The sequence below is a fragment of the Salmo salar genome, chromosome ssa09, assembly GCF_905237065.1.
Source record: "Salmo salar chromosome ssa09, Ssal_v3.1, whole genome shotgun sequence".
NCBI classification, from domain to species: domain Eukaryota; kingdom Metazoa; phylum Chordata; class Actinopteri; order Salmoniformes; family Salmonidae; genus Salmo; species Salmo salar.
This window is the reverse complement of record NC_059450.1, coordinates 109,490,975-109,514,870: the sequence shown is the minus strand read 5'-3', so window position 1 is coordinate 109,514,870 and position 23,896 is coordinate 109,490,975. Positions and strand designations below refer to the sequence as shown.

General features: G+C 41.7%; 1 pseudogene; it reads right to left on the bottom strand.

Annotated features, from left to right (window-relative positions):
* Nucleotides 1–23,008: 23,008 nt before the first annotated feature.
* LOC123724083 (interleukin-1 receptor accessory protein-like) overlaps nucleotides 23,009–23,896 on the bottom strand; it is a 72,216-nt pseudogene continuing 71,328 nt past the window's right edge.

The following is a 23,896-nucleotide window of genomic DNA, read 5'->3' as shown; positions in this document are numbered from 1 at the left end:
GCACTATGAACCCCAATTTTAAAAATGTAGCAGGTGTGATCTAGCTTTCCACCTGAATGGAGGGTTATATTCATTAGTGGAGCGTGTGCTAACCATCAGAAGACCGGTTTTGGAGATTCCCTTGCGTGTTGCAATCTGAGTGAGCTGCTACCTCCTCTGTCGCTGTTATCAAGGACAATTCGAATTACGTTTGAGTACTCTAATGCCTTCTTACTAATTATTGCTGGACTGACTGTTGTTGGTACTGGCATTACCCAAGGGGACTAAGCTATTTACCAATTTATTCCGTAATGTTGTCCCTACCGGAACACATGATTAGAGCATTTTACTAGTTGTATTGTAGTTGAGACTACACATGGCAAGGAATGAATTATTGTTACCATTGTTTTTGGAGGTGAAAAGTCCACTGGACTTCTTTTACATGAAACGGTGGACACCCCTCAGTGACATCTCAGTTGTACAGTTGAAATTGGAAGTTCATATCACCGTTTTTTTTTTCACAATTCCTGACATATTATCCTATGCTTCAAAAGCATCTTCACAAGGTCCTTTGCTGTTTAGTTCTGGGGATTGATTTGCGCACCCGCACCGAAAGTGCCATCTCTAGTGGCTGTCGTGGCCTGCCAGTTTACCACAGCGTCCACGCATTAGCAACCGTTCCAGGCCTCTTGAACTGGGAGGCGAGGATATCTTTCTGCAATATCGCACAGATTTCACCGGTGGGAGTCAGCATCAGGTCAGTGGTGGGATTGATGCGTTAGTTTCGTTGTAGGGGTTTCAGTCCCCCTCAAAGCGGAACATGCATCATCGGAAGTAGAGTCCACTCTGCACATAGAAAGCTTTCATTTGAGAAGACAAGAGAAAGTTAATCTTAGCTACAGTATTGCATGACTCCAAGAGAAGTTTCTCACACAGAGACAGCTGGCTGAGAAATCATGAAAAGAATAGTCAATCAAAAAAAAGGTTTACTGATTGAATGTAAAGAAGATATCGTAACATCTGCTTGAGTCAGTTTCTGCACCAGAGGTGTCGAAGCGTGTTTTTTTCCCCCCCGGATCCTTTCGGCATATACGTTAGAAGACAGTGTGGTCAGTGGAGACAGCACAGATGCAGTATTTTTTTTTTTTTTGCTTGTAAAAACTGTAGGCCTTAGCTTAATGGGATAACAGTCTTGAATCCCTCCAGACAGCACGGAGTTCGATAGCCGGTTGGTCACAAATAAATCAGCCCACACGCAGGGTGTTGGTTGGCCATAAGTAGATATGGAAATTGTGTTAAAATGAGAGGAGGTTCATGAGGTTTTTTTTACACCCCATGCTCTTTGTTTGCTGTATAAGAGTGGGCAGAACAATTTATAAAGTTGAGCAAATCGGATTGTAAAACAACTGTTTTTTTTCTGTTTTACCTGTCGTCAAAAAAGTGTCTATCCCCAAATGGCACCCTATTCCCTACAAATATTGCACTAATTTTGACCCTGGTCAAAAGTAGTGCACCATATTGTATGGATTAATGTGTGCCCATTTGGGATGCAAAATGTCACCTGTGTTTTATGTTCTCCTTTAATGTTCACTGTGTAACTGTGGAGCGCTTAAGAATATTAATTGGCTATTACGCTTTGCTGATTATGCGATTTACGCTTTGTAACTGGAGGTCCATTCAGATTTAGTACCCTTTTGACATAATATTATCCCTTCGTCCAGTAGATTGTGTGATATATTTTTCCAATAGAGTTTAGTGACAGTGATTTCTAGGCTGTAAGTCAGTCTCCTAGGCTTGTCGCTTTTGAAGACCTTGAGGCGTGCGGTGGTGAGCTAATCGCTATACTTCTGGAATGTCCCGAAGCACCCGTTTTTTTTGTGTGTTTATATTCCTATAGGGTGCCATTTGGGCTACGGTGTTGATACCAGTCTGTCCTTGCTCTTGGCTGACTGACTTTGCAAATTTATTATGCGGATCCCCATTAGGTGCTGCCAAGGCAGAAGCTACTCTCTTCCTGGGGTCCAAGAAAATTAAAAGCAGATTATACAATTTGAAAAACATTACAATGCATTCACAACAGATTTCACAACATGTCTAGTGTGTGCCCTCAGGCCCCTACACTACTACCACATATCTACAACACAAAATCCATGCTTTACAAGATTTTTTTAGTCGAACTCCTGAGGTGTGCAGTGGTCTAAGACACTGCATCTCCAGTGCTAGCGTCCCACAGACACTTTGTTTGATTTCAGAGCTGTATCACAGCCAGCCATGATTAGGATTTCCCACTAAGGCGGCGCACAATTGGCCCAGCTTCGTCCGGGTTGGGGTTTTTGGCCTGGGTAGCGTCATTGTAAATAAGAATTTGTTCTTACCTTTAGCTATAAGTCGGTGGTTAATAAATAAACTCTGCCCTTACTTGCTCCCAACACCTCCAAAACAAAAAGGTCATGTGGTTTTGGTGATGATCGAAGCTCTGTGGGTTTAGAGCTTGGGGTAGTCACCTCATACAAGTACTTGGGGGTATGGCTAGGAGCCCGGTACACTGTCCTCCTCCTCAGCACATATCAAAGCTGTTAAATCTAGACTTGGTTTCCTCTATCATATAGCTCCTCTTTCACCCCAGCTGCCAAACCCCCTAACCCTGATTAAGATGACCATGCTACCCATGCTAGATTACGGAGGCGTAATTTATTGACCCGGCAGGTAAGGGGTGCTCTCAAGTGTGGATGTTCTTTACCATTACGGCCATCAGATTTTGCCACCAATGCTTCTTATCGGACACATCACTATACTTTCTCATCTACTGTAGCTGTTCATCTCTATATAGTATAACGTCGAAACCATAGTTGATGCACTTATGTTGCGACCCATTTCAGGAAATAGGCGTATGTCCTGGCACTACTTCACAGAGAGCCGAGGTAAGCTTTTTTTATTTTTATCAAAATGCATTTGTTTGGTAGAAATGCCTTCAAAAAACGTATGTACATTCATGTTGCCTTAATAACAAACTTGTATGCCATCGATGAATACATTGGTAATCACCTCTATGGGATCAGTGTCCCCCCCTGTAGGAAGGTACATTTCCCAGGACACTTGGGCAGAAAGCTCAATGAGTATTTGACATTAAATTAACTGCACTGTCCAATTTACGGTAGCTATTACAGTGAAAAAAAGACCATTCTATTGTTTGAGGAAAGTGCACAACAACAAAAAATGTATCACGGCAACTGTTTGATAAATTCACCTCTGAAGGTAAACATTCAGTAATCTTGCTCTGATGTGTCATCCTGAGGGCCCCAGAGATAAAAAATCATGCATAGTTTTGTTTGATAAAATCAATTTATATTCAAATGTAGGAACTGGGTTCTACAGTTTGAACCCCTGCTGTGTCTGGCTAAGACGGTTAGTGTTTTCTGTAGGAAAGCTAATTATCCATCATTTATGACACTCCCTGGGAGTGTGAACTTAAATGTTTTATTACAATATCATTTTTGTATATTCTCTGTTATATACTTAAATGTATCAATTGACCAATTTTGGCACATTTGTCAGGCAGACTTTGATAACATTGAACAGTAATACAATGGTTCATTGGATCAGTCTAAAACTTTGCACATACACTGCTGCCATCTAGTGGCCAAACTCTAAGTTGTGCCTAGACTCCTAAGTCATAATGGCCTTTCTCTTGCATTTCAAAGATGGAACATTTCTTTTTGAAAATGCATGTTTTTTTTTTTCTTTGTATTATCTTTAGCCAGATCTAATGTGTTATATTCTCCTACATTTATCCTCACATTTCCACACACTTCAAAGTGTTTCCTTTCAAATGGTATCAAGAATATGCATATCCTTGCTTCAGGTCCTGAGCTACAGGTAGTTAGATTTGGGAATGTCATTTTAGGTGAAAATTGAAAAATAGGTTATGATCCTTAAGAGATCATTTACAAGCCTAGTTGGTTTAGCCTCCGAAAGTCGCAACCTTCCCGCTAGCCATGATTGGTTTGAGATAATGAGTAGGCTGGACATGCCGAGAGATTAATTTGGATTTGTCTGCCATATTGCACCGCTTCTGTCTATTTGAGCTGGTCAGTATGTCTAGGGTAATCCTGTTTAACGCAGCGGTACATTTCTTTATTGGGTAATAAAACTGCATAGATGTTTGCTCTCCACTTTCTGGAGGACCGAGTTTTGAAATCGAATTGAATTTGAGTTGATGTCTAAGCAGAAAGCACCTGTCTCTGGATAACATCTAACTAAGGGAAACCATGGCATCTGACAGGGGAGATGCGTCCATCAATGATGATGGGTAAGATAGTCTAGCTAGCTACATTCAGATATTACAAAGATTCAAATTTTTTTCACACAAAGAGTTTCATTTCAAGTTAGTGTACTGTTGTTAGCTTGCTGGCTAGCTAACGTTGCGATTTTATTATTTGTATCTCAAGAGCCATTTGCTTTGCTAGTTATAGACCAATGTTAGCTAGCTAACATTGAACCTGGTTGGTTAAATACCTGCAGATTCATGCAGGGTAGTAACTGGGATTATGGTTCATTGTTTAGCTAGCTAGCTACATGTGTTAACTTCTTTGGGATAGGGGGCAGTATTGTACAGCCGGAAAAAAAAAACGTACCCGATTTAATCTGGTTACTACTCCTGCCCAGAAACTAGAATATGCATAAATTAGTAGATTTGGATAGAAAACACCCTAAAGTCCTTCTGTTGCATCTATCGACATTACAGCATCTGTGCTGTAACGTGACACTTTAAGGCTTCCATCGGCTCTCTAAAGCCGCCAGAAAGTGGAATGGGGTGTCTGCAGTCTCTGGGAAAGTATAGGAGCAGAGTTTGTAAGTGGTCAGCCTGGGGACAGTGAGACTGGAGATGCGCAGTCACGAGAACTCACCATGTTTTTCCCTTTGTCTTTGAATGAATACAACATTGCCCGGTTGGAATATTATCGCTATTTTACGAGAAAAGTAACATAAAAATTGATTTTAAACAGCGTTTGACATGCTTCTAAATACGGAAAGTGGAATTTTTGAATTTTTTGTCACGAAATGGTCGCGCGTTAACCTTCGGATAGTGACCTGACGCACAAACAAAACGGAGGTATTTGGACATAACTATGGATAATTTGGAACCAAAACAACATTTGTTGTTGAAGTAGAAGTCCTGGGAGTGCATTCTGACGAAGAACAGCAAAGGTAATCCAATTTTTCTAATAGTAATTCTGAGTTTAGGTGACCCCGAAGTTGGCGGATGTCAAAATAGCTAGCTGTGATGGCCGAGCTATGTACTCAGAATATTGCAAAATGTGCTTTCGCCGAAAAGCTATTTTAAAATCGGACATAGCCAGACTGCATAAAGAAGTTCTGCATCTATAATTCATAATTTAATTGTTATGCATTTTGTCAACGTTTATCGTTAATTCAACGGAAGTTTTTTGGTGGGTAGGTGTTAGTTCTGAACAACACATGCAATGTAAAAGCTGGTTTTTGATATAAATTCATGTACTTGATTGAACAAAACATGCATGTATTGTATAACATAATGTCCTAGGAGTGTCATCTGATGAAGATCAAAGGTAAATGCTGCATTTAGAGTGTGGTTTTGGTTTATGTGACATATGCTTGCTTGGAAAATGGCTGTGTGATTATTTGTGTCCATGTACTTCCTAACATAATCTAATGTTTTGCTTATGCTGTAAAAGCCTTTTTGAAATCCCAATGTAGTTAGATTAACGAGAGTCTTGTCTTTAAAATAGTTGATTGTTTGAGAAAATTGAACTGTAGTGTTTTAGTTGGTTTTGTATTTCGCGCGTCGTGCGATGCCATTGGCTAGGGGTTCCGCTGGCACGAACGGGGTTCCGCTGGCAGAACGTCTGTCTCAACGGTTAATAAAAGACTGCACTATGCAAGTAACCATTTTGGGTCGTTCGTGAATTCAGTCTGCCATCTATCGATTTCAGAGTAGAGGGGACGGCAGCAGTGGGGTAGTCTATGGCGATACGGATATCACTGATATCTCATAGCACATTGATGTGAATCACACTGCTGCTCTCTCATTTAGCAATTGGCGCCTTACAGATTGTGGTTGTTGTGGATGGCTGTTCACAAATCTAAATGTGTATTTGAACCCAATGATGGTTGAATCCAAGAAAATTAAGCTGCCTATCAATCATTGTTTTCGAAACCAGTGGACAGCCAGTATAAAAAAATAAAAAAAATAAAAATAAACGCTCTTGCAACAGCCGCATAGTGCAGATCCCAGCCTATGGAATAAAAGTGGGGCTTTTATTGCTCATGCTGCCTGCTGACTGAAGTGTTGTGGAATATAACTAAAAAGCACGTTTTAGTCAACATTTGGTTAGCTAGCTTCTTTGGGTAGGGGGCAGCATTGGGAAGTTGATGAAAGCGTGCCCAGAGTAAACTGCCCGTTTCTCAGGCCCAGAAGAATATGCATATAATTCATAGATTTGGATAGAAAACTAAAGTTTCCAAAACTGTTAAAATAATGTCTGAGTATAACAGAACTCATATGGCAGGCAAAAACCTGAGAGAAATCTAGCCAGGAAGTGGGAAATCTGAGGTTTGTAGTTTTTTTAAGTGATCGTCTATCCAACATCCTGTGTCTATGGGGTCAGATTGCACTTCCTAAGGCTTCCACTAGATGTCAACAGTCTTCAGAAAGTTGTTTCAGGCTTCTACTGTGAAAGGGGAGAGAATAAGACCACTGACAGTAGGTGGCTCAGCTGAAAGCCTTTAGTTGTTTATCGCGGGCCGGAGCTCCGTTCCCTTGCTAATGACAATGGAATTGTCCGGTTGGAATATTTATGATAAAAACTTTAAAATGGTGTATAATACTTGTATGTGAGGAATTTTAATTATGAGATTTCTGTTTGAGTTTGGCGCCCTGCAATTTCACTGGCTGTTGGCGAGGTGGGCGCTAGCATCCCGAACGATCTCAGAGAGGTGCTAACCATGTCAGGGTCTGTAACTACCTTAGCTAGCCTAGTCTGACACTTCTTCTGGACTGTCTTGTACAATGTTTCACTTGTTATCTAACGTTAGGTAAGTTAGCCAGCTAAGTTACCATAACTAGATTTCACTTGTCCATCTGGGTTCATTTAAGCAAGCTATTTAGCTAAGCGTTACTGTACTGGTTTGCAATGGTTTCTGACAGTGGCAGATTCAGTCGGACTTGTGAAGTTTAGGAGGATGAATGAAAATTTGCTTGCTATCGTTAGAGTTTCTTAAATTTGATGTAGCCAAGTTAGTTTAGCTAGCTAAAGCTATGTTTCTAACATGTCTTTACTTAAATGCAGAGGTCAATTAATACACAGCTTTGTAAAGATATGCTGAATGACTAGAACCTGGCCTCTGATTCCAAAGTTTGAATGTAAGTTAAACTGAGAAATTCCTTCTGACAGTGGGGACAGAGCTTTGGGGGAAAAAAGATTTGACCCCGTGTAAAACAGCATCTACATCTTCCACATTTTCATCAATAACCAATAGTACAACCTTAATGGAAACTTGAAAGACAGCTTCACCAGAGCCTCTTAGGGAACCATGCAGCCACTTTGGGACTAGATACATTACATGCACAGCCACCATAGATAGGCCTTAATTTTACCTTACATGTTGACCACACCGCTCGCTTTACGTGCTCGAGTGTTGCAAAATAAATGTACGTGTTATTCAATCATTTCATTGAAACTGCTCTCACGCGTCTGTGTAGCCAAATGCTAAAATAGAACTTGGTTATATTTGACGCTTGATGCATTACAAGGCTCTCTCATTTCCTCCGTGGTTTTTAGGAGCATAAAACAATGTGGGTGATTGAAAGACACCTTACAGTTGGTTGAGATATAAATCCACAGAAGAACTGCTACTGGAGGAGAGATTACTAGAAACTATTCATTTTTCGCTTTTATCTGTGGATTAAATATCAGAGTAGAGAACACACGATTGTGTTGTGACTCAAAATGGTTCAAAATTATACAAAGATCAATAAAAAAGGGCCTTGTGCATTTCAGGTAAAATAACAACCCAATGTTTATCTCCCAGGACAAATTATTTAGCAACAGCAAACTAGCTCGCTAAATGTAGCTCATGAATCTTTCATGTGTTTCGAGTCTGTCCCCAAATTAATATAGTTGGTTCAGAGTTTTGTTTTTGATATTTCAACCTGCATGTCTGGATCGCATCTGATGTTGGATGTACAAAATCAACATACACACAATGGCTGTTCGTGTGCCCAGTCTTGACTACATGTTACTTGCTTGGTCATTTGCACAGATATTCTGTCCACGGTGACCAACCTGACACAATCACACCGAGAGCAGTTCATGGGCACTCCTCAGGGTAAAGTGCTTTGCTCAGGCTGCACAGCAGCAGTAGGTAGTATACAGAGATATTGCCGGCTGGTAGTGCGGATCACTCCCTCTTCTGGCTGACGGATCACTCCCTGCAGATTTCCCCGGAGGCAGCTTGGGGTTCAAATATCGGCCTGCCTTTCTAACCTTGAAGCCACTGCCGCCCCATTCATTTCTCTTCCCTCACTCCCTTGCCTTTGTTCAACCATTTGGCTGGCGTTACAACCCTTCCCCCTCAAAGTATTTAATTTAGAAATGTGGGTGAAATATCCGCTAAATCTCCCCCCTACCGTTTAGGCCTAGCGGTTAAGAGCGTTGGGCCCAGTAACTGATAGGCGTGTTTGATCTAAGCAAAAAAAAAAACCGTCTGCCCTGCAAGCAGTTGACCCAACAACAACTGTCCCCGGGTGCTGAAGATTCGATAAGACAGCCCCCCACACATCTGATTCAGAACAGTTGGGTTAAATTCAGAAACACATTTCCAGTTTAATGCATTCAGTTGTGCATCTGATTAGGTACCCCCTTTCCTTTTAACCCTCTTTTTGCAGTGGAAGAGATGGACCCAGGAACGCTCTTACATTTTTGGTGGATCTCGGATAAAGCCTGAAGTTAAACATAAAAGCCTTTACGAGCAGAAGTGTTTTCTGTAAGCGGCACCTTTTTTTTTATACATGAGGGGTCTCGTGTCCAATCAAATCATGATTGGACATGATTTGGAAAGAGACACACCTGGCTACGGTATAGGTCCCACAGTTGGCAGAGCAAAAAACCAAACCATAGTCGAGGAGTTTGTCTGTGGAGCTCCGAGACATGATTGTGTCGAGGCACACATATCTCGGGAAAGGTACAACATTTCTGCATTGAAGGTCCCCAAATCAGGGGATGGCCTCCATCATTCTTAAATGGAAAGAGGTTTGGAACCACCAAGACTCTACCCTAGAGGCTGGCCGCCCGGCCAAAACTGAGCAGTCGGGGGAGAAGGGGACTTGGTCCAGGGACTTGGTCAGGGAGGTGACCAGAACCCTGTGGTCACTCAGAGAGCTCCAAAAATTCCTCTGTGGAAATGGGAGAACCTCCCAAAGAACAACCCGTCTCTGCCACTCCTCAGTAAAGGCACACTGACAGCCCGCTTGGAGTTTTGCGAAAGAGCACCTTAAGACTCTCAAACCATGACAAACAAGATTCTCTGGTCTGGTGAGAGCAAAATTGAACTCTGTGGCTCTAAATGCCAAGCGTCACATCCGGAGGAAACCTGGCACCATGCACCTTTGACGGTGAAGCATTGGGGCTCCCGAGAGGCCCAGCGGTCTAGGGCATCACTATAGACCCTGGTTAGATTCGAGGCTGTATTAAGGACGTCCCAAATAGGGCAGCGCTTCAAATGTCCCAGCGTCGTCCAGGTTTGGCCAGTGTAGGCTATCATTGTAAATAAGAGAATGTGTGTTCTTAGCGGACTTGCCTCGTTAAAAGGTTAAATAATACAAAATAAATGGTGGTGGCAGCATCATGCTGTGGGGATATTTTTCTCTGCGACAGAGACTGGGGAGACTAGTCAGGATGAGAAGCCAAAGTACAGGAAAGATGCTTGATAAAAACCCCTGCTCCGGCATGCTCTCACTGACCTCAGACTGGGACAAAGGTTCACCTTCCCAGCTAAGGACAACAACCCTAAGCACACAGCCAAGACAACCGGGAGTGGCTTCAGAACAAGTCTCCGGGAATGTCCTTGAGTGGCCCAGCAAGAGCCCGGACTTGAACCCAATCGAACACTGAGAGACCTAGAAATTGTGTTTACTGTTTTTTATTCTCTTAATACATTTAAATTGATTAACAGTTTTTTGCTTTGTCATTGTGGGGGTATTGTGTGTAGATTGAGGGGGAAAAACAATTTAATATCATAATATGGCTAACAAAATGTAGGAAAAAGTCCCAGGGGTCTATGAATACTTTCCAAAACTGTATACTTAAATGTTTTCATGAGCTGAAATAAAAAAGATCCTAGAAATAGTACATATTTCTCAAGCTAATTTCTCAAATTTTTGTAAACAAATTCGTTTTACATCCCTGTTAGTGAACAGTTTACTCCTTTGCCAAAATAATCCATCCACTGACAGGTGTGGCATATCAAAAGCTGATTAAACAGCATGATCATTACACAGGTGCACATTGAAAATGTCACTCTACAAAGGTGCAGTTGTCACAAAAAAACAATTCCACAGATATCCTCCAAGTTAAGGGGAGAGCATGTAGTTGGCATGCTGACTGCAAGGAATGTCCACCAGAACTGTTTCCAAGAATTTAATACGTACCGACAAAAGGGCCCTAAAAACATTATTGGATCATTAGGTACATTTTTTTAAACATTACGTATTAACTCATTAATATAATATTTCATTCACAATGTACTAATAAAACCAACTTATTGCTTTTTTTCTTTTTGTTTTTGACCAAAAGTTAAAATCCATTGAGCCTCTGTATTGCTAGTGTCACCGGATGTCGTAGGAAGGAAGGGAGAGGACAACAAAGTGCAGCGTGTGTGCGTTTACATTTTATTTACACTGTGTAGAAACTGGCTTTTCACAAATACATAAATAAACTGAATGACAAACAAACCGTAGCGCAGATGTAGAGCATACACTGACTCAAAGATAATCTCCCACAAACCCAGGTGGGACAAACTTCCAACTTAAATATGACCTCCAATTAGAGACAATGACCAGCTGCACTACTATTTAGAGATCTCTCTAGCTTTAAAGCCCAACAGAAATACAAAAACTAGAACCCAACATAGAAATACAAAACTAAAATACAAGCATAGAAAAACCGAAACTAGAAAACCACCGTCACACCTGACCTGCTCCACCATAGAAAGCAACAGCTTACTATGGTCAGGGGGACGGTGACAGCTAGCAGTGAAGTGCGGTGAGGAGTGCCGGTGGAGCATCATGTCTCCAGCTTCCTAAAAAAAAGCCTGGCTTCCAAAAATGTAAAGAAAGAAAAAGAAAGACAGGAGGAGGAAAAAGGGCGACAGTTATGTCACAATTTTTCACAAAAAAGGTGGGTGTAGTCCGTGAGTGGTGGGGAAATTAACCTGTTAGCTTAGTCCACAGTGAGAATAGGCTACTTTTGCTTCCCTAACGTGTTGAAGTGACTGAATATCTTCCAAGAAAATTCAGAGTGTTTGCATTTCACTCTTCTTTTGGCAGGCATTTTAATCAATGCAGGCAAGCGTTTATCAAGCTTTTCATACTAAATCAGTTAACCCTGCCTGGTGCCCAGGCCAACAGATGCAGCTTCAGGATAAAGTCCCTTCTGTGTGCCGACCACTGATCATAAGTATTCCAGAGATCATACACCTGAGTTTCAAAATGAAGACACCTGAACTGACACCTATGCTGCCCCCCTAACTTGTCCTCCTGAGATACAATTTGTAAGATGCAGCATTTCTTTCGTGTATTTTGCACTGCCTGGGACTGTTGCGGTGGCAAGAGAACTTTTTCAGTAAGCTAAAACTGATAACGATTTGAGTCCACTATGTCCCAAGACAGGCTTTCTTGGTCCTTGCCATGCTGTCCATTGAAAGTCAGTTGGCTTGAAAGCTGGACTTAAGAACTTGATCAGTGACTTTGCTATTAAGAAGGCTCGTGCTAGGGCTCTGAGTAAGGCTGAGCAAGTGCCATAACTGTTAAATGGCATGGCTATTGGATCACTACACACATAATGCCCACAGGCTGAGAACAAGATATATCTCCGTAATGGCTGGATTGCCATGCAATGTGCACAATCAAGACCAAGTGGAAGTGACCACTTGACCTTTCATCTAGCGCCACCATCATGCCTTTTCACTTATCCATTTTGTTTCCATTTCCCACTTTTACAGCTGCTAATTTTCTAGTTGGTATAACATACTTCGTTCAAAACTCTGCTGATTTTATTATTTTGTTTGTTATATTATTCTATAGTTGATCATGTTAATTTATTTTATTTGAAGAGGTTAATGTATATTTAAGTTATATTTATTTTAAGTTTGTCACAGGCGGCTCATAGCCTGTGGCAAAAAATGAGGACATCAGCAACAGGTATAGGCCAATTCAAAGGTTCTTTGTTGTAAAAACAAAACTATTAACTCTAGACAAAGAAAAGGAATGAGGTGTGGAAATGTCATAATGTAAGGTGTGTAAGATTTAAGCTGGATAGATGCATGTGTGAACATGACTGAGTGGAAACTAAACCTACAAAGGAACAAACAAAACAGGATCGCCTGGAGAAAGAGGTTAGTATGGGCAACAGTTTTTATAGCCTAGGGCCAGGTGGCGCCAATCACTTATGACCCTCCTCTCACTTGCACCGCCCCTACACTGCAGAGCAGCAGAAGCTGACACCCTCAGAGCCAGGGTCCCCCTCCAATCAGGTACGACCCAACCTCAAAACAATCCAAACTCCCAAAAAAGAACAAAAAAAACAGATACCAGTCCGGCTCCTAGTAGTAGCCACAGGAAATTGTCCCCTGGCTGACTGTCAAGTCCTCAAACTCAACAAACACAGCACCTGGGGAGCAATTTAAGAGGAAATTGGTGCAGACAGCACGCAGGGAATCAGCAGAGAAATACAAACTAGGCTAGCAGACGCAAAGGACAGAGCATCAGCAATAATATTATCCTTACCCCTAATGTCTAATATCAAGGTTGAATGGTTGCAGAGAACAAAACCCAAACGCAGTAGTGCTGGTTGGGATTTTGCAGGGACTTCAAGAAAAAAGTGGAGTTGTGGTCAGTGAACACAGTTAAGCAGGGTTAAACCAGATAGCATAGACCTCGAGAAGTGCTGTAAAGCCCAAATGGGACCTAAAGCCTCCTTTTCCAATTACAGAATAGTTCTGCTGACACTTATTACATTTTGAGAAAAAGAAACTGACTGGACACTCATTATCATTTTCCTGGAGAAACACAGGCTAGCTTGCAGATTTGACTGGCATCTACCTACAATTTGAAAGGCTTCCCCAAAATTTGTTGCTACCAACACAGGTGCCAAACACAAAAGAGCCTTAACTGCATCAAATGCCTCTTTGACACTGGAGTGGACCAAAAAAATTCAGCCTTGGCATTCTTAGATTGTCAGGACAATTACTACGAAAAGGATTTTACAAAAAGCACGGTAGTACCCGCCATTCCCAGGAAAGCACCAGTTCTTTCTTTGTGGAGGGCTGTGGGAACTGCTTCACAGCCTGAACCTTGGCTTCCACAGGACAGACAACACCTGACCAACAACCTTGCCTAGGTATGTGACTGTAGCTTTGGCAAACTCACACTTGGCCAAGTGTAATCAACCTGGCAGTCTTTCAGATGGGAGGCTTTGCACTCTACATACATTGCTCTCCCAAGAGTCTACAGGTAGACGACCACGCCGTCAAGTTACGGCACACCCTTCCAGACCTGAGACCACCGATTCATCAGCCTCTGGAAAGTGGCTGGAGCATTCCACACAACCGAGGGGCATCACTCTATAAAGAGAACAAACCAGGGAGAGTTAAAGGCAGCAATCTCACAAGCTCTTTTGGTAAGGGATGCTTGCCAATATACCTTTAAAAGATCAAATTTTCTAACATACTTTGCTGAAACAACGATCTTATTACAGATCTCCATCCCTGGAGAAGAGGGGTAAGGTCACTGCCCAGTAAAGCATTGTTTACTGATTATGGGAAAGTTCAAGGTCTGAAAGTGGAATCAGGGTGACCAGAAGACAAGATTGAAGCCCATTTTAGAATAACATGGCTCACATATACCATTGTCCAACATATGCTGCACCTCTGTTTCCAATTGCCTCTACTCACAGAAACGATAAAATCTGTTTAATGAAACACTTAGCATCTCCGATGTCTATGTCATACTCAATTAAATGGGTTTCAATAAAGTGTCAGAAAACAGGGGGTAGCTTCTAATAAGAGCTGCAATTCATCCGTTTGTCGGGTGACGATCTACCAAAACCAAGGTTTTGCAAAGTCACAGGAGTTTTTCAACCAACCTTGCAAGACCTCATCCGAAACTCTAACTACCTACCTCCCCCTCCACAAAAAGAATACCCTTGCTGGGGGCACTGAAGGTTTAGCCGTGAATGTTTAGTTTTCCATCTGCCCACACCGTATTTACCTGCCAAGTCAGGCTGCTTCCCAAATCGACGTGGACTCCCTCTACTGGCAGCTGGGGTCTAGCCCCAACATCTACATCACTTGCCCTCTACACAGACCACATTTTACAGAACTTCATGTAAGGGAGAAGAAATGGAGACTAAAAACCACGTACCATTACACATCGCCAGTATCAGACTCCTTAGAAAACGGCAAAACAGTTCCAGCATGAATCACAGTGTCTAGATCTTGATGAAAACATTTTGATTGCCATCTTTCAGGGACACTAAACCATCTGAAATAAAGGCTGAAAAAAAAAAACAGTGGGAGAGATTTGGGAAAATCCAAACTCAACTAGTGGCTGAAAACTCACCCTGGTGGTCAGGAGGCTGTAACAGAAGCTGCCTGTGCAGATTTAACTTGACCTGACTTTTTTATTAAGTAGAATAAACAATCTTTCGTTCCAATGTCCTTCAACTAAACAGTAGCGACAGGTATTAGCATTAACCCGGTGCTTTAAGTCCGCCAATTAGAAACTACCAACAGATTTTCCGGGGAAAACAGTGTTGCATTACTATTCCTAAAGTAAAGTTATTTTTATGGTACATGTCACCATTTGACTCAAAATGGCGTATTAAGCTATTTTCATCTGCGAGGACTGCTTATACACTTGGAAACTTACCTTTACGTTCATTCATGTATGTAGCAACCTGGTTAGTTAGAATTTTGGAGACTGTTCCCATACGTCAAATTGAACGGTCCTCAAAAGTACTAACTTCTGAAGCTGCTTGATTAAATGCAGAAGTGAAATCATGAACAAACTCAGAATAGGTTTGTGAATCTAGCTTTCACCTCGCGAAAGCGTTGACGATATGCCTCTGGCACAAGTTAAATGTAAACCTTCAGAACTGCTGATTTAGCTTCCGAATACACTTTACTGTCAGCTACATTAATTATATAAAAACCTCACGTTCTTTGCCTGTAAATACACATTGCAACAACATAGTCATGTCCAAATCTGACCAAGCTCTAGCTTCATAATACGCTCAAACAAAACAAAGTATGTGTCTGAATCCAAGCTCTTCAAGTTTGAGAAGCAAACAAAAGATTAATGGCTCTTGGTAATTCTTTTGGTCTATTAGGCGGTGAGAAATGCTATCTCCAGCTGCATTTTGCAACAGCTCCGCTGCTGCTCAAAAGTTAAATGAAGGACTAGACTGAACGCCCTCACTACTAGCAGACTGACCAGCTTGCTATTTCCTTTGGGCCCTGCTTCAATTGTTTTTTTAACAGTCAATATTTTTTATCAACATCAATCTGATAATGTTCAGCAATTTCAATTAAGTATGTAGTACACAACTCTAAGAAGGCTTTACCTCTGAAGGAGCTTGAACAAGTCTTCCATTCTGAGTGATTATTTTCCTCAACCAATACAACTATTATACAATGCAACTAAATGTTCAAAAAAAAAAAAACACAACTAGCCTGCAGTCCGTCTGGGTTCAAGAGTTGGAGCATTGGCCACTATCATTAAAAACGCTAACTAACTAACTGGCTGGTCTTCGTGCAGTCACATGTGGTGGGGTTTTATGCACACAAAACAGTGGGTGGAAAAGACAACCAGAAACTGACGGCCCCCCCATAACCACAGAGATGCTCCCGAGGTAGTGTAGGGTAAAGAGAAGCTCAACCCACATTCACCCACACCTTAAAAAAAACAAAAAACACCACGAGCCTCATGCTGCTACTCGCTGATAAGCCTGAACAGGAGAGGACTCCCACTTGAACAAAAAAACCCAGAGTGAAGGTGCCAACAACCAGGTTGCTTCTCAAGCTAACTGAACCAAAAGAACACATGACTCTCAATGCTCTCGCCAACAATGTTGGCCCAGCAAAACATCCCTCAAAAAAAAGTGGCAATGAAACAAGTCAAATAAGCCAAAATACAAATAAACTAACTGATATCTAAATAACAATAAATAATGGACAAAACCTTAACCAACTATGACAAAATGTTAACTAAAATACTAAAGTACAATTAACTTTAACTTATGGATGAGCCCCCCACTTGTCACAGGCAGGCTCTGAGGTCTGTGGCAAAAATGAAGGGGGACATCAGCTTAACAGGTATAGGCCAATTCAAAAGGTTGCTGTTGTATAAAACTAACTCTAAACAAAAGAAAAAGGAATGAGTTATTGGAAATGTCATAATGTAAGGTGTATGGATGCGTGAATATGTGTGTGTGAACATGTTTGAGTGGAAACTAAATAAACCTACAAAGGAACAAACAAAACAGGATCCTTTGGGGAGCAAGGAGAGAGAAAGAGAGAGGTTAGTGGAGCAGTTTTATACCCTGAGCCCAGGTGGCTCCAATCACGCCAGCTCATTCACTAATGACCTCCTCTGCCTGCCACGGAGGAACCGCCCTACACTGCAGAGGAGAGACACACGTGACAAATTATTCATTAAGAGAATTGAGAAAATTTTCCATTTAAAGTTATACCATTAAACTTACACATTTAGACTGTGAAGATGGCCTTTAGCACTTTTCTTATGAAGGAATATCAGTCTTCCATCAAATAGTGAATTCACTCTGTATGCAGAATGTTGCATGCATGTCTTTGGTGTTATATTTTCACAGCTCATTTTAATAAATGCATCCTATTGCATTGATCATGGCGAGCAAAGTTGCAAGCCTGCAAAGGTAGAGTTATTTAAACCTTTGATTGGGTTCTGGAGGTGTGGTTACAGTAATTGCGCAGGGTTGGTGTGGCCTGTGGTGGTGGGGCCCAATGTGATATCTTTTCATTGGGACCCAAAATCTCTGTCGGTGCCCCTTTACAGACCAGATGTAACCACACCACCCGGACCTCCACATCTGGCTTCTTCACCTGCAGGATCATCTGAGACCAGCCACCAGGACAGCTGACTGATGAAACTGAGGATTATTTCTGTCTGTATTATAGCCATTTTGTGGGGAAAAGCGAATTCTGATTGGCTGGGCCTGGCTTCCCAGTGGCTGTGCCCATCCCCAGTCATGTGAATTCATAGATTGAAGATAATGATTTATATGAACTAGCAACTCAATGCAAATCAATGAAATTGTTGCATGTTGCGTTTATATTTTTGTTAAATATACATTGAGATTACAGATAAGAGTGATATTATTTGTATTTGTCAAACAACAGCCAAGCATCAATCATCATGCCACCAGAATAAAACCATCAATATTTATTGGAATGGAGCAACAAGCTCGTCACCTTGCACATTCACCATCCAGTGAAGTTCATCGTAATTTATTACATGTGGCCTAATAAAGCTGCATGCTTTCCCGAGTCGTTGAAGGACGACCACACAACATATCAATGCATGATTACAAGTTTACTTCAATATGATGGTTATTATATCAATATTTGTACATAAAGGAGTTTCCACTGCCATTTATCGCATAATACATATCCCCACCATGTCGAACTAACAAATTGTTCTGTATGCATTTACTAAAATTGTACCGGCATTTCATGACTCCACCAACCGGTGTGACTTTTAATAAATCAGTTAATTAATCCATGAAATGGTTGGCTGAAAATGTGGCTAGTGTTGTATAAATGAACCTATAGAGCCCAAGCCCCAAATGAATGGAAGATCTTGGCATCAAACAGGGATTAGGTGTTGATTGATGTAAATGGATATATAATATAAAAATGTAGTGTGTGTGGGTGCATTGTCAGTGTGCCTCCATGCTTTCATACTTTTTAATTTTATGCTCAATTATGGTTGAGTTCCTGCACCAGGCGGAGGTGACCGGACCCTGCCCACTTGTGTTTGCTCACAGGTGTTTAGAGTCGTCAGTGGACCGGCATTGGAGCAAAGACCCTAACCTTACTTGATGCACAGGATGTCCTATTATGTGTTTATCAACTTTCCCACTGTGCCCCCAGCATGGGAATTCCGTCAGACCACGGTGTATCATCTGCCAGGAACAGAATTTCCAGCAGTAAACTGTTCTTGTGAACATGTCTTTTTCCACTAATAACAATAGTGGTTAAATATCTGCTCTTGTTTGTAGTGTAATGAAGTGGCAGAAGGCACAAGCCCCTCCGGCTGATGTTCCTGAATTAATAGATCAATGGATGGATGAGTCATGAGTGTCTCATTCCAATGCTAATATGCTCTTAGGCACTGTACAGCTCTGTTAAATTTACTTTTAGTTTGTTTTTTAATGCATTTGTGCCTGCTTTTTGCCTTTAGTTCAACTATTTAGTTCAATTTACATTTGAAATACAAATGTTACATTTTGGGGATTGTGAAAAGTACTTTATGAATGAAATACAGTAAGTAATGAGCATTGGTCCATGTCCTTTGGAGTGAACTTCAAATGTAATATTTTACACACTTATTCTGTTTAACAATGTTTTATTTCGACCCAAATGTAGACCCTTATTGTATGGCAATAAGGCATGGTGTGTGTGTGTTTGTGCTGTCACCTAAGATTTCCCGAATTATGTAACTGAATGTGAAATATCTGTGTGATTAAGATTTGTACTGTGATAGAACAGATCTGTGTTAATACCACAGACAGTGTCACATGCATGCATGTTTTGTTTTTCTCAGATTGTAATCTGGGTTGTTTTAACCAGCAATATAGTCAATTTTACTCAACAGTTGGGCCAAGTACTCAACCCAAGGTGCTAGGTTAAAAACACAACCCAAAACCCGCTGTATTAGATTAACCCAATGCTGTGTTTGTTTTAATATTGACCCAGCTCTGTGTTGTAAAAAATTACACAAATTGGGGTATTTTTAATAACAAAGCATTTTGAAGAGAAAAAATTATGATTTTGGAAAATAATGATATTTAATATATATGACCCGATTCAGGAAACAAGGCGTATATTGCATAGAGTCACAACTTCACAGGGGTCTTTTTTGAACATAAAAAAAGGTTTGGGCAGAAATACCTTATCGAACATAGTTTCATTTGCCTTAATATCAAATTTTGAATGCTATCTGTAAATACAAATAAAATTGTTATATTACGAGCCTAGTTTATTTAGCCACAAGAAAAGTCAGCAACCTTCCCACTAGCCATGATTGGCTGAGATAATGAGTGAGCTGGACATACTAGAGATGAGTTTGGATTGGGCTACCATACTGCACGCGTCTATCTATTGAAGCTAGTCAGTATGCTTAGGTGTCGTGTCGAATGTGTACGGTCGTGGTCAAAAAGTTTTGAGGTAATACAAATATTAATTTCCTAAGTTTGCTGCTTCAGTGTCTTTAGATATTTTTGTCCGAATGTTACTATGGAATATTGAAGTATAATTACAAGCATTTCACTGCAGTGTCAAAGGCTTTTATTGACAATTACATGATTGATGCAAACCAGTCAATATTTGCAGTGTTGACCCTTGCAAGACCTCTAACGTCCGCCCTGGCATGCTGTCAGTGCTTCTGGGCCACATCCTGACTGATGGCAGCCCATTCTTGCATAATCAGTAGCGGTTTGTCAGAATTTGTGGGGTTTTGTTTGTCCACCATCCTCTTGAGGATTGACCACAAGTTCTCAATAGGATTAAGGTCTGGGGATTTCCTGGCAATGGACCCAAAATATCGATGTTCTGTTCCCCGAACCACTTAGTTATCACTTTTGCCTTATGGCAAGGTGCTCCATCATGCTGGAAAAGGCATTGTTGAGTCACCAAACTGTTCCTGGATAGTTGGGAGAAGTTGCTCTCGGAGGGTAATGTTTGGGCACCATTCTTTATTCATGGCTGTGTTCTTAAGCAAAATTGTGAGTAGAGCCCACTCCCTTGGCTGAGAAAGCGTACAATAATGGTCTCAGGATGCTTTACTGTTGGCATGACACATGACTGATGGTAAGCGCTCACCTTGTCTTCTCGGATAAGCTTTTCGGATGCCCCAAACAATCGAAGATTCATCAGAAAATGACTTTACCTCAGTCCTCAGCAGTCCAATCCCTGTACCTTTTGCAGAATATCAGTCTATCCCTGATGTTTTTCCTGGAAAATGGCTTCTTTGCTGCCCTTCTTGACCGCAGGCCATCCTCCAAAAGTCTTCGCCTCACTGTGCGTTGCAGATGCACTTCACCTGCCTGCTACCCATTCCACCAGAGCAAGCTCTGTACTGGTGAATCGATCCTGCAGCAGCTGAATCGCTTTAGGAGATGGTCCTGGCGCTTTCTGGACTTTCTTGGGCACCCTGAAGCCTTCTTCACAACAAGGTGAATCGCTCTCCTTGAAGTTCTTGATGATCGATAAATGGTTGATTTTAGGCGCAATCTTTTGGCAGCAATATCCTTTGCCTGTGACCCTTTTGTGCAAAGCAATGATGGCTGACACGTGTTTTCCTTACTGGGTAACCATAGTTGACAGAGGGAAGAACAATGATTCCAAGCAACATCTATCTTTTGAAGCTTCAGTCTATTGTTCTTCGACTCAATCAGCATGACAGAGTGATCTCCAGCCTTGTCGCCAACACTCACACCTGTGTTAATGATAGAATCACTGACATGATGTCAGCTGGTCCTTTGTGACAGGGCTGAAATGCAGTTGAAATGGTTTTTAAGGGATTCAGTTCATTTGCATGGCAAAGAGGACTTGTGCGAGGTGGAGTACAATTCATCTGACCACTCTTCACCAACATTCTAGATGTATCACAAATTGCCATCATACAAACTGAGGCAGCAGACTTTGTGAAAATTAATATTTGTGTAATTCTCTCAAAACTTTTAGTCCGACTGTATGCTTCTAAACCAATTTACTCCTCAATCTGAGTAGTGATTATGTAAATGTCTGCCTTGCTCATGCTCTAATTGGATCTAAGGTTGATCAAATCAATTTCCAGGTTTCTTGAAAAATGATAATTTATCTCATGAGACTTACCTGTTTAAATAATATGTGTAGTGACTAAGAAATTACTGTCCTGCGCTATTTAGGTGCAAGCTTAAACTATTCCCTTCAATGTGTGTGTAATTTGCCTCCAATGGAAGGAAATTAGCACCTTCACAGAAAGCAGCCATTGAGAAAACAGACCCTCCTACCCAGCACGATATTCTCTCTCGCCCTCCCTTTCTCTACTCTCTTCTTTCTTTACTTCAGCATTGTAGATATGTTTTCCATAGCACTGTACAGTATGTCGTCATTGAACTTGCCTTAATCTGTGTTCCATATGGAAAAAGGAATTACAGCTTTTGATAATAGAACCCTCATTCAATACAACATTAATTTCATAAAGAAATACACTATAATGACATTGTGACAAGGTTATGGTTCCTGTACAATTAATTCTATTGGGATTCTATTGAATTGCATATTCGGTATTAGACGGGGAAATTGTTGTATGGCACATCCGAACACAGTCTTAAAAAACTTGCATTAATGTGGCCGTTAAGTTGTATGGATTTCTGAACCAAATTTGAGTACCATTTTGTCATGGGCTCAAAGGACCCGCAAAGAAACAAAATGGACACTAGATGAGAGTATATTCTTGATAATCTAGAAACACTCCAGCACAGTGCAGTTTACTTGAGGACAGGTAGTTAGTATCTGTCAGTCAGTTCCAACAATACGATAATCTTTTATGCTCCTCATTGTCCCAAGCCTGTCTGACTGGTTGCTAATCACCCACCCACCCACATACCCACCCACCCCTTCCACCCAACAAGAAGTCACACACAGACAAGCAGATGGGAGACAAATAACTAAATGGATAATGTGAAACAGTGTTATCCTAACAAATAACCAACAATGCATATCAATCAATCTCTAAAATCCACTGGACTACCTATATTTAGTGTCAAATGTTTTTCATTACATACCCATAAAATTTCGTTTCACATTTCTCCATAAGAAGCTAAGTTGTCTCCTCTGCTATTCCAATCCGATGTGTCCTTGGCATTTCGCAAGTTGTAAGTCAAGTTTATTGCAGTTGCCCCTGTCTTCAGACAGTGTTCTACAGTGCACAGCCAAGCCTTATATTGTTCCTTTTATTGTCATCTACTTTGTAGATCGCACGCACAGTTGTAAGAGTTCTGTGGTTGGCTGGGAAGGATGTGGTTGTTCTGCTGGAGTTTCAGTACTCTTTGGGTCGAGTTCTACTTCAGGTCTTTGTGCTGCTTGGATGATTCTGGTTCGGTCTCTGTACTGATTTGATGAAGTCCTGGTTGAGCTTTTTGTGCTGCTTGAATGAAGTCCTAGTTTGGTCTCTGTGCTGCTTGGATGAAGAGTCTTGGTTGGGTCAGGTCTGTTATTGTTTGCTATGGGTTGACGTGACTGGGTCTTCACAGCACGCCCACCAGACGCCCCGCGGGGCTCTCTCTGCCTGCACTCTACAGTTCTTACCGTGGCCCGCCTTGAAATCTCTCTCTGCTGCGCGCCTCCTGTATCCTCTGTATCCTCACCGCCCCCTGCCTCTGCCGCTGCCTGCAGCACTCTTGCCATCCCTCTGTCTCTGTGGCTCGGCGGCATCCTCGGCTGGCGCTGCTGGCCCAAAAAGTGGCCAAAGTCAGGAGTGGGACGAGGTGCTGTCGTCAAAAACCTCCTCCCCAGAGCCAGCGGTCTCACAGGCAGGGCCAGGCGCAGGCGCTTCCAGAAGAGAGGGTGGAGGCGGCTCGACTGGCGATCCCCTCCAGGTGATGGTGGCGGTACTGCGGCCGTAGCTGGTTAGCCTCAGTGCAAGAGGCCGAGTGGAAGATCTCGGGAGGGAGGCTGTTAAGGATGGTGATGATGTGGGCATGGCTGGTGAGGCTTGGATGTGAGGCCCAGAGCGACACTCCAGCAGGCTGACCTCTTCTCTGTCAGGTAGGCTGGGCTCAGGACCACCAGGCAGTGGCTTGACTGCATACACCTGAGGACAGCCTCCGACACATCTAGGGGAGAGAGACTCACCTTAGGAACCTACTAGGATGGCACAATGACATTATGGGCAACATTCAATAAAACCTGTTGCGGTATTTAAAGATACACTATGTGCGTTTAGTTGATGACTGTTTACATCAAATGTTGGATTGAATACGCAAATATAAACATTTCTTATCTGTTAAATCGCACAAATACTTAATTTTAAGGAAAAGAAACATATATGATTTTGCTCATTGGATATGGGGGAGGAGAGGTAGGCTCATTTTGAGACAATACTGTATATTCTGTCTATTTAAGGGACCCATTTTGGCAGAAGAGCACCCACAAATTCTGTTTTTGCAAAAGCTGTTTTGCTAACACAGACTGTAATATGTTCTAGGATTCTTCCTATGGCATTGAAGAATTTTACCATCAGTCTGGCTTCATCAATTCGTGCATCGATGACGTCGTCCCCACAGTGACCGTGCGTACATACCCCAACCAAAAGCCATGGATTACAGGCAACATCCGCACTGAGCTAGGCTAGAGCTGC